This window comes from Pleurodeles waltl, chromosome 10 (genome assembly GCF_031143425.1).
Source record: "Pleurodeles waltl isolate 20211129_DDA chromosome 10, aPleWal1.hap1.20221129, whole genome shotgun sequence".
NCBI classification, from domain to species: domain Eukaryota; kingdom Metazoa; phylum Chordata; class Amphibia; order Caudata; family Salamandridae; genus Pleurodeles; species Pleurodeles waltl.
The window spans coordinates 690,646,083-690,659,067 of NC_090449.1; positions in this window are offsets into that span (position 1 = coordinate 690,646,083).

Genomic DNA, 12,985 nt, shown 5'->3' on the forward strand with positions numbered 1-12,985 from the left:
AGTGACGGATATACCACCAGCCGTATTACGAGTTCCATAGGATATAATGGACTCGTAATACGGCTGGTGGTAAATCCGTCACTTTTCCGTCACTTTTGGGACGGATTAACACCTCCTCCAAAGTTAGAATAACCCCCTATAACCTGATATCCCCATCTGTAATATTACACCTCAGGCTCTGGAACATATGCTTGAACTTAGACTCCTTTTGGCCCATAGTATTTCCGTACATATAAAAATTGTATTTATTTACATTTACAAGTTATTTGTTTTTAATTATGCTCAATAATAAGATCTTAAAAGCTTTTGTGCTTGCATCTTTCCTCTCTTTGGCTGAATAGTGTGTTTACACTGAATGTGCACTTACATTGGAGAGAAAATGACTTCTCACCATCAGACCAAATGACCGGAAGCCATAAATGTCACTTTACTGGTGGGTGTTCATATAAAGCACCACTTTGAATGTATATAAATCTAAAGGACTGATCTATGTTCTAGGTCTGAGAAATAGTAGCATGCATAGATCAGCCATATTATCAATGGTGTAAAGGAAGGAAAACGAAGTGGTATGTACATGCTGATCCAAATTGGCATGGTCAAGATACTTTTTGTTATGCCTGCTGTGTAGTTACCAATATAAAAACAAGGAAGAGGTGAAGTATGTACAACATATCTGACCATCACCAAGGAAGTGCATCAATAAATATATTTTCCCATATGAGAAGTACTGATGATTTACTGGGATAAAGCTCATGTTGATTCAGAAGAGAAAATGATCCTTATTCCAAGTAGTGCTTATTGCTTTTGAATAACAGCACCCAGCTTTTGATCTGCACGGGAATGATGACTTTGGTTATTTGCCCCCATGTACGGCATTTGGTATTTCTACCAAAAAGTAATAGGTAAATAGCAATCCGTTGGGATAATAGTAATTATTAATTGCACGTGGGACAGTCCCCATTTTCTACTACACAGCATTGAACAGGATGGATCTATAGAGGAATGCGATCAAACTGAAGATGTAGATATCCTGTACGGCGTCTAAGAGTAATCGCAATATTAAACTCTGTCCTATTAAAAATATCCCAATTGAAATAAACTGACATCGCCAGTTATAATTGAAAGAGATTACCTCTAGCATTAAATATAGGTTGTTTGATGAATCTATAAGATGGTCACTAAAAGATGTGATGTGAATAGAGCACAGCTGTGGGGCATTATAAATAATGAGACAGCCATTTGCTACTGCATTTGAAAGTAGGTAATAATTTTTGAGCAGCATGCTACACGGAATTGGAAATAAACCTTTCAAAGTACAGAGTTGAGGATGGAGGTCCGGAGGGGTCTGATGGAAAAAAGTATCAGTGGTATTAAAACAATGATTGGGTATAGGAGAAGAAGATTCATCAGTTCAAATGGAGGCTATTGAATTTCTGTTTCAGGTGAAATGATACACGATTTCTTCACTCCAGTTTGGAAAGTTGTTCCAAAGTTTACAACCTACGTTAGCATTTTCTCTATTTCCAAATTTGCATTTCCTGAAGCAATCGACAATAATGAGATTGTCATGGCTGCTTTTGATAGTCGAGATGAATCAAAACCTTTGGAAACATTAAATTGTACAGCTCAGCCTTACTTTGAAATTGCACATGTTTGATGCTGATTAAACTAGATTGGTTGCAATAAGTTACTCCTTGGCAGTAGAAGCTGGTTCTATGTGATTCTAACCTTTCGGGGTGAAGAGGTTTATGGCTTAAACAAATGGCCATTGAGTGGCTGCCTTTTGTCATCAATAACAATCTTACAGCAGAAGCTACACACAATCAAATGCTAAAAAAAACACTTAAAGGCCAAGCAATATAGATTATCTGGGGCAATTTAGTGCAGTTATGTCATCGCAAGGTAGCTTCGTATACTGTGAATAAACCAGATGTGTCTTCTCTTGATTGCAACATTTATAGTCCATCCTTGATTGTAACTGGTGTCCAGAACTTGGTAGATGTAATGCATTCCATGAATTGGACTGTATAGGTAAATGTATAGGCTATGTGTTAATCCCACTATCAAATGAAATTAAGGATTGTCTTCTAAGGGTGTGGTATACCTTAACTTTTTAGAGATGAACTGATCTAAGGCCAGAAGAACTAAACATGTTTGCAGTCACAAACACCCCAATATGGAGTTTGCTGCCACAAAAAGTTATTTCCTGTAGTCAAAACCCATTTTAAGAGTTGGAAAATGTTTACCGACAAGACAATGAAAATGTGACTGGATACCAAATGGCAATTTGGTTAAGGTTTATTATGGGCTGCCCTTCCAGACTGTGATCTAGTATCAGATAAATTAATTATTTGGGACCACCTTTCCAGTCGTAGTCCCATGAAATGTTTCTGGCTCCTTATTAGCAAAAGTGAATGGGTCTGTGAATTTAGGTGTAAGTTTGAGGGTAAGTAGGCAGGCGTGTAGATGATCACTGCCAATTTCACTTAAATGTTTGAAAGAGAAAACATTTTTATTAAAAGCTGCCCCATTTCCTTTATGGAAATGGGGCTGCTTTAAAATAAAAAGCTTCCTTTTTTTAAAAGCACCCCCTTGGGTGGTGGTCACTGACTCTTTCAGGCCAACATCTCTATTATTGTGGCAAAGCAGCATGACTTACAATTTGCAACATACCTTATATTCATTAGGTAGGTTGGACTATGACCCACTCCATATCAGAATTTTATAAACTGATCTTTTAGTAGATAGGTCAGCTCCCAAAATTAGATATGGATGCAAAAAAGAGTGGTCACAAATTGAGACCACTTTATTCAACTAGTATCTTGATACGCCTGGGCCTTAGTTCCCTAAAATAGTAAACCACTAAGAAAGTCAGTCTTTATGATTTGTTGATTCAGATTTCTTTTTAAGTTTGCTAAATACCTTGGGTCTTGCCTCTTATTAACCTAATCAGGCCAGTTCTTCTATTTAGTTTTTAAGTGCTATCAATTTTGCTTCCAATTTGTTAATTTTAACATGCCTTTTCACATATACTTTTCTACCAACAAACATTACTTCCCTGTATTGGTCCCCAATGATCTTAATGAGATCGTATTACCCATAGTTTATACATGATCCAACTTGGGCATTTAATACAGTTTTTGGTCACACATTTGATCATCTTCTACCGGTACCAATGCAGGGGTTTAAGTCAAATTCATTTTTACCATGTTTTTGAAAAGGAATGATAATTTAAGTATTGATAAGCAACTTAGGGTGGTCTACTTGTGATAACGTTGTTTAAGGCTTAAATGTAAAAATATGCACCTCGAGAGGATTGGGCACTGTTTCAATTTTTTTTTTTGTCTACAACCCTCAGAAAAGTCAATAGGAAACCTGGGAACATTGCATGGTTCTACATAAGTTAAGCTCTGTGAAAACAGTTTGCTTCATTCTGAGTAATGTCATTATGCATAGAAACACAAACGCTAAAGTTGCAGAGAAACAATCTGCATATATTGTCAAACCAGGCTGGGTTTGCCTAGAGTGAAAACAATCTTCTTGTATGATGTATATTGTCCTAATATGCAAAGAGAAACTTCACAGAACTTTGGAGGCAAAAATACTTTTTAGGTTTCTCGGGACCTGATTTAGAGTTTAGAGGCAGAGGGGTTACTTTGTCCCAAACATGATGCCTTATTAGAAACACCATAGGATATAATACAGTTATAGTAAGAGAGACAGGATGTCTGTTACGTGTGTAACGTTGTAGTCTGCCCACAAACCTCTAAATCCAGAGATGGTGGGGGGCATTTTTTGAAACCTAGAGGGGATAAAATACAGCATCGATTGGAATAAAAAGCCACCCTTTTAAAATGTGCACCATGAACGGCTTTATGGGCCATTGATTATGCCGGTGCCAAACCTGCCTGTCAGTCTTGCATTTGGTCGGGCCTAAACACAGCCTCTCATAGCTTCTGACATAACCAGTATCAATTCCATGTCCCAGTGAGGCCATTCACAAAATATGCTAGACTGATATCCCCGGTTAATGATAATGAATGGGGACTTTGTTTGTAACTCATTAGAAAATGACTGATTTGCAAATAAGAAAATACTAATACGAAGGAAACAGTTGTATTATTGGCAGTGAGCTGTTCCCAGGATTTCACCATCTCAGTCAACATAAATACTCGGAGCCTGATGAGCCTCGCCCTTTACCATTCTCTTACAGGCTGCAATCTCTAGTTGTAATCCCAGCAGCCAGGTGCACTTCCTCTGGATGGACCAGGTGAATCTGAAATTCATCTTTGAGTTTCACATATCTAAAAAAAACACAATATAAATTAGATTGTATCCCGTGCATTTAGGAAGGTTTGGTATTTTTAAGAAGACAAGAAGCCAGATACAAGCCTCAGATAACATCTGACAGAGGTAGAAGAAATCCAACTGGTTGCTCATATTTGCAACGCGAACGAGCAATTTGAAGAATGCAGCCTGATAGTAATTTTTCAAGTGTGGAAGAGCTAATCTTCCATCTTCAATATTCAACTGTAAAGTGTTCAACGTGGTGCGAGCTTTCTTCCCCCATCATAGTGTTAACGCATCCTTTTATGTTAATTTATTACACATTAGGACTCGTTTTAGGCCAATGAATCTTGTGACCCAGTGGAGAGACACTGTAGGACGAGATAGCTAATCAATATATCGAGCAATATATCAATGATGTCATCAATATTTATCACAACAATGCACTTTACTTTGGTTAAAGACATTAATCAGATAGACGACGCAACCATGACCTTTCAGTCATGAATAACCACACCTTTAATAGAATTTTATTCCCTATTGATTACAATCTACGAGCAAAAGAGTTAATATCAATACCAAGAAGCATAATAGCATAGTCATGATATGGCAGCTGTGATAAGATTTCTTTAATGTAAGAATCACAAACATCAGAACATAGCATGGCGTAAACATAGATCAGAATACAGCAGATGTCATATACACATTAGTTCAGCATAGTGTAATGTCAGTCGTTTGTCTATTTGCGTCAGTCTTAAGTGAACTCCTATCCTAGCCACTGATTAGCATAAGCATGTTGGGCTTCATGCAAAACAATTTAGAACACCAATTTGGAAAACATCTAGCTATGGTCTCTATCAAATCGAGGTGTTGGTACCAAGAAAGGAAAAGCATACTGACAAATGACACATTGCATTGTCATAATTACCTTCCAAGGATGAGGTCAGCACACGGGATCAGTCTTCGTCTTCAGGACATAAGTCAAACGTCATCAATCTAAATTCAACTAAAGGCACAGGGGACACTTCCCTCATAAGGAGGAGAAGTGTAAAATGGGCAGTCTATGGATGAGGATGGTTTTAATAAGTCTCAAAGTCACCAAACAGAGTGACAGAGCTTCTGGATAAAATCAATAGCATACCCTACCTAGTTCTCTCGACTCTTCTGTGACATGGGTTTTATCCTTTTTTCGTAGTACATTCCCCCAAAATCCTATTGGACATTTACTATACCCCACTATCTTTAACCTATCAAATTAAACATTAGGTAAATCCAATTGTCACCCCCACAATTATTCATAACACTTTGATTGGTCTTCACAATTGACGTCTTCGGAGGTGGCACATCCGGGGTTACTTCATACCTTGGCACGTCTTCTCGGGTCAGCAGTTCCATTGTCCATTGGTTTAAACGTCCTTGTACATTACATTAATCTACATTTGGTTCAATTTTGTATACAAAACTTAAACTAAGGCACCAAATATGCGGTTGAGAATGGAATTACAAAGATATATTCATCTTCCAAGTTGGGAAAAAGAACATTTGCAGGGTCATGGCCCTTTGCGAGTCAGCACGCTAGAAAACAGAAAAATGCATTTAATATGAGAGCTGGGCAGCTAAAAACCTGCATCTCACGCTAACTTAAGGCCTATAAGATTTCTCAATATGAACGGAATATCGTAAATGTTAATATAAACTTGATTAACCAAAACATGAACAATTTTACTCATCATTATTAGTTTGCGTATACATTGGTGGCCACACACCGTAATCACAATTCAAGTGCACGTTTAAGCAAAACCGCTATTATTATTGTTCTCTATGTAGCATCGTTATGCACTAATATATAAATGTTTCATGTTAATATAGATTATATAAGCTACGCTCTCTCAGTCCCTCCTCTGATGACGCTCGTCACCACACAAACCTTTCCCTTTGACCTTTCACTTTTAATTTTTCACTTTACGCATAATGCGCATTTCAACATCTTGTCCCTTATGTGAACTCTCCCAAATCTCCTTGAACATTTTCTCTCTTTCACTTTCTTCATTTCTTCTGGTTCTTTTAGTCCAATTTTTCTTAATTTTATCATTGATTTTGCATGTCCCCCATAATCCTAATAAACAGGCCAGAACAATCAATAGACCCATTAATATTTTAGCAAGTACCCCATTCCAAATGTTGGTAAACCAGCTCCCTACTCTGGCAATTCCCTTTCCAAATTTCTCCCAAACTCCAGGTTCCTTCAAATCATTCAAATCTGCACTATCTCTAGTTAGGTTAGTAAGCATACCTCTAATATTTTTATTATTGTCCGGAATGAACGAGCAACAATGACGCTCGTTGAGCATTTTGCAGACCCCTCCACTCTTTGCTAAAAGAATATCTAAAGCAAGCCGATTTTGAAGAGTCATAGCTCTTTCTGCAGCAAGTTCAGTATCCATTAGGAGTATAGCCCCTGTAAAATTCGTCAGCATGTTATCCACAATAGTAGACAACTTTTGAATCTTCATAGAATTCAAGATAACCCCTACTGAAGGGATTATAGCTCCAAATATATCACCAAGGACAGCAGCCACTGATTCTCATTTTTGCCTAGGATGTTGTAATTCAGACATTTTTTAGGTGTCTGTTTTAGGTCATCAATCTGGTAAATCTTTGGGAAAACTATTTCCAAATAACATGTCCCATACCATCCCTTAGGGAGACGGTAATAAGCATTAAGCCCACAGATGTAATATATCCCAGGGATCGCTGGATCTTGTCCATTCAGCATAAATGTCCACTTACTCTGAAACAAAAACACATGTCTGCATTCACTCGTTCCCACAAACAAATTGTCCTTCTCGGATTTTGGCATATATATACAAAGCCTACCTACATGTAATGCATCTATTGCTAGTTTGCCTTGTGTTTTAATTGCGGTGTAAGGATAATCATTTGCATATGTGCGTTTCTCTAGTCCTTTTTCTAATCTCTCTTTCAATGCTTTGCGTCTATCATCAGTGTGATCTAAAAAGCTTTTCTCTACAGGTGATGGTAAGCAAGTCAAATTATTGCGATGTGCATAAGCAGTTCCAAATGTAAGCGTCGGCTCAAAGAATCCTCTAACTATTTTTATATCATGTTCCTTAGCTAACTTGTTCAGGAATACAATCACAGGCACAAAGGAAAACACAACATCCAGATTTGAATAAAAGTATTGCACATGCTCTTGATTATAGAATCTGGTTAGTAGTAAACTACAGCTAATCCCGTAAGTTAAAGGAAGGCTGTGGTAGGTTACCCCTTCTTGCACAGATGAAAGAATCTTAGTGCACACATAACAGTCTTTCGCGTCCATGGTTTCCACATACTCATTTAGCAAGCAATAGAAGACATTAGTAGGAAGTTCCCCTTTTGAGTTAGTTCCCTCATGCAAGGATCTTGCATTCTGCTCAAAACTTTCCCACAGTGTTAGTGTTGTAGTTTCAGGTTTTGAAGTAGCGTTAATAGTCTCTTTCTCTATCCATGGCATTTCCCACAATCACTCCCACAATTATTATTGCACACACAATACCTATTATAAGACCTAGCCAACCACACACCTTACTCCCTTTGTTACTACCTCTATTATAAGCCATGTCTGTATAGAATCAGATAGCAGAATAACAATCAACTTGAGGATGATTTAGAACTTTTCTCTTGCTCTTTGCGTGTATTTACAGCGTCTTCACTCACTCCAGGACCCCTTTGTCAAATCAGGTTAGCAGCTTGTCATAATCAGATTTCTCAAAGTCGAATCCGGTTCTAATGTCACATTCAGTAATTTATAAGTCCCTTTTCTCAGTTTTCAGATTTTCGATTTTAACCAGGTCTCTTCTCTGGATTAGTTCAGGTACCGTAGTATTGGCCTGGTACATCTCGATCAAAACAGAATGCTAAGAATTCTTGTTGCCATTCAGAAGTTGTAGCATATGCCCATTCAGGACCTGTATATCTTCTGTTTGCGACTCTCTTTCTTTTCAACCTTCGTTCATCTTGCTGTTCTCCTTCACTTAGATCTTCCACTCGGGATGTATTGGTCTCCTCTATTATTGTTTCATCTGATATGTTTCTTATTCTTAAGAGTGGTTTCTCTGGCCAGTTATCACCCTTATGCGTCTTCTTTCGATGTGTCTTTTCAGGACGTTGGACAGCACCCTCCTCTTGTGATATGGTGTTTTCACTTGATGGACCTGCGGCTGGCTCAGGGGATGCTGGCACACTCTGATCTCTTTCTATTATTCCCCCCTCTTCTTCTTCTTCTTCTTCTGGATCTGTACCGGGTTCAAGTTCTAACCCGTATCTGTCTACTTCTGGGAGAACCTCTCCTTGACTTAGTTCTCCTGCTGCCTCTACTGAGATAGGCACTCTGTCACCTCTCTCAAACTCATTCACTGTTTGAGGGACGAGGCTGTTCTCAGTGGGCCCTCCTGCAGTCTCAGTTCCTTCTTGACTGTTTTCTGGCCCTGAGACTACTCTTCCTGGAACTGTTGTGCCGGAAACTTCAAGTACCTCATCAGCAGGACACGTTACCTTCTTTGTGTGACTGGCATGTATCCAATTTGGAACTCCTGCACACTTCACGGCAGTGGTAGTTGTCAAGATTACTTAGTACGGCCCTTTCCAGCGTGGCTCCAAACACGACTTTCTCATGTCCTTCTTGACAACCACCCAGTCACTGGCTTGTAGGGTGTGGCCTGGATCTCCAATCAGTGGCAATGTGTTAGCTTCTACCTAGTGAGAGAAAGAGCGAATCACATCAGCCAAACCTTTGCAGTAGTCCAACACCATATCATCTGTGATATTCACTTGTGCATTTGCAGGTACTGCTGGCAACCTCATAGCTCCACCCATGAGGATCTCATGGGGGGACATTCCTGTTTTCTTGTCAGGAGTGTTCCTCATTGACATCAGCACTAAGGGCAACGCATCTGGCCATTTCAGATTGGTAGCTGCGCACATTTTTGCCATTCTCGATTTCAGAGTACCATTCATTTGCTCTACTCGTCCTGATGCTTCAGGGTGGTAGCTACAATGCAGCTTTTGTTCGATGTCTAGTGCGGCACATAAGAGTTTAATCACCTCATTGTCGAAGTGTCTGCCCCTATCTGACTCTATAGAGACCGGAAATCCGAACCTTGGTATTAGTTCCCTAAGTAGCAGCTTTGCAACTGTGAGACTGTCATTTCTACGTGTGGGGTAGGCTTCAATCCAGTGACTGAAAACACATACAATCACCAACACATACTTCAATCCTTCACAAGCAGGCATTTCAATGAAGTCCATTTGCATTTTGCTGAACGGACCACCAGCTCTCCCAATGTGGCTCAAAGTTACCACTGTCCCTTTTCCAGCATTCATCTGTTGACAGATGATGCACCTGTGACATATAACCTCGGCAGCATGTCTGAATTTTGGGTTGAACCAATCGATTTTAAATGACCTGATCATTGCATCTCTCCCAAGGTGAGCCTGTCCATGGTATAGCCTGGCAAACTGTGACAAAAGGATGTTTGGCAAGACTAATTTCCCTTCTTCTGAGACCCACAGATCATCGGCCCTCTGTACACATTGCATTCTTTGCCAGGATCGTTTTTCCTCTTTGCTAGCACGACCTTGTAATGTTTTTAACTCATCTAGGGTATCGACCACCCTTAATGCAAGGTTCAAACATGTGTCGTTTTCAGTTTGCGGTAACAATTCCCACTGTTCCTTGAACGATATACAGTTCAATGCGCAAAACCTTGCGACTTGATCTGCATAACCGTTTCCCATGGACACAAAGTCTTGTGATTTAACATGAGCATTGCATTTCACCACGGCAATTTCAAGAGGTAACTGAATTGCATATAACAAATCCTTTGTTTGTTCACCATTTTTCACAGGAGAACCAGAAGAGGTCATGAAACCTCTCTGTGACCATAGTTGGCCAAAGTCATGTACAATTCCAAATCCATATCTGCTGTCAGTATAGATAGTGACTCACAAATTCACAGCTGCGTGGCATGCCTTAGTGAGGGCAATTAATTCTGCCACTTGTGCGGAAAACACTCTCTTGAGCCAGGAAGCTTCAATGATACCAGCTATGGTACACACAGCATAACCAGCTCTTAGTGTTCCAACAGAATCTCTTAGACAGGACCCATCGACAAACATGATACAGTCATTTTCTTTGAACTGTGTGTCCTGAATATCTGGTCATGGTTTGGTACATAATTCTGTTACCTCAAGACAGTCATGTTCGAATTCATCCTCATTGTTAATTTCAGAATTTTCAACAGGAAGTAAAGTTGCCGGGTTCAATACAGTACATCGTTTTAGTGAAACATTCAGTGACCCCAGTATGATTGTCTCATATTTAGTAAGACGAGCGTTTGTCATGTGCTGAGTCTTGGTTCGAGTCAACAAAATTTCAACTGAATGCGGAACCATTACTGTTAGGGGATATCCCATGACTATACCTTCACACTGCGTAAGGCTCTGACCAACTGCTGCAACTGCGCGCAAACAACCCGGTAAGGCTGCTGCGACGGGGTCCAAGGTAGCTGAAAAATATGCTACAGGGTGATTTGCACCTCCATGGACCTGTGTCAAGACAGACAAAGAACAAGCATCACGTTCATGACAAAACAGTAGAAAAGGCTTCGTATAATCAGGCATACCTAATGCTGGTGCCCTGCACATGCACTCTCTCAATTCCATAAATGACTCAAGCTCTTCTTTGGACAAAGCTATGGTATATGGCTCATCCTTGATCTCTTTGCCTGTCAATTTTATCAAAGGTTTTGAGATGATCGAGAAGTTGGGTATCCACTGGCGACAGTAGCCCACCATTCCCAGAAACATCCTGACATCCCTTTTTGTCTTTGGAGGGTTCATTTGTAATATGTCTGTTATTCTTTCTTTTGATATTCTCCTGGACCCTCTTTCGATTAGATGCCCTAGGTATTTCACCTCTTTTTGACAGTATTACAGCTTCTTAGGTGACACCTTGTGACCATTCTTTCCCAAATGATTCAGTAAGGCAATGGTATCGTATTTACAGTTGTCCCTTGTTTTGGATGCAATCAGTAGATCATCGATGTACTGCACTAGAGTTGAATTGAAAGGCAGTACCAAAGACTCCAAATCCTTTTTCAATATCTGATTGAAGATGGACGGTGATTCAGAAAACCCTTGAGGAATTCTGCACCAACTGTACACCTTATCCAAGAATTTGAAGCTGAACAAAAATTGGCTGTCCTAATGAAGAGGTATTGAAAAGAAAGCTTGTGACAGGTCTATAACAGTGAACCACTCAGCATCACATGGAACCTGAAACATAATTAATGCTGGATTGGGCACTATGGGGCAACATTTTACCATAATCTCGTTTATTTTTCGCAAATCCTGCACAATTCGCACCTTTCCACAAGGATTTTTCAAACCCATTATGGGAGAGTTACATGGACTGCTCAAAACCTCTTTCAGGACTCCCTGTCTCAGAAAATCTGCAATTATCTGTGACACTTCGATAAGAACATCTTGTGCCATATGATATTGTGGCACCTGAGGAAACACCACATTCGGCTTTACCTGTACTTTAACTGGTTCCACACCTTTTATTAGCCCTACTTCTTTTCCTGTCAGATCCCACACTTTCTCTGTTACCGTTCCTTGTAACTCGACTGGTAGATCAATCATGGTAAGCATCGGGAACAAGGTAATTAAAGGATAATCCTCATTTGCCGTCCCTGTCTCTTCCTCTGAGAACTGACCTTCGTCTCCTTCATCATCACTATTTGTCTGCACTTCGATACCGTCATTGGAACAGGTGATCGAACATTTTGTCTTGCACAGTAAGTCCCTTCCCAGTAGGGATACTGGACTTGAATCACAGACTACAAACCTATGTAGCCCCTGAAAGTTGCCGATCTCAACCTGTACTGGATCTGTAATCGGGTTTGTCAGATATTGGTTTGCTACTCCGACTACCCTTATGGTACGCCTTGAGAGTGGTAATTTTGGAACCTCCGCACTTCTGACTGTAGAGCGCGTAGCTCCGGTATCAACCAGGAACGAGACTTTGTAGCCCATCACCTTTCCTTCCACATATGGACCCCTCTGATCCACCTCTAAAGATGCTGCAAGCCTGCACTCTTCGCTATCTGAACTATCATCTGACCACTCTTCATTCGTGCCATTTTCACCTCGTAATGGGAATTGTTGTACTGCATTATTTTGATTCATTACCTGACCTGTGACCTGTTGAGGAAGCATCACCTGTTGCTGTCCCATCGGAGCCATTGGTAATTGCATTTGCTGTCTAGGTACCATGGGAACCTGCTGTTGTACTGGTTGCATTTGCGCTGACTGAAAACGCGGCATTTGCATCTGCTGCATGGGCTGTACCCCTTGCATCTGTACAAGGTTATTTTGAAAATTCGGGTTTTGATGTCTCAATTTTGGACCTCTCACATTTTGCAATGTACCAACATTAGTGCTTTGCTGAACAACACCATCCTGTACCACATTCGGCACTCCCGTTTCCAGTGCCCCACGCCCCCGCATGCGTGACATGGTGACATCTTTTTCACCCCTTGTACGTCATTTTGAACCACAATGGTATTCAGATCTGGACCGCGATTCACAAACCCTCGACCTCGACCTCTCGGCTGCACCTGAAACACACCAT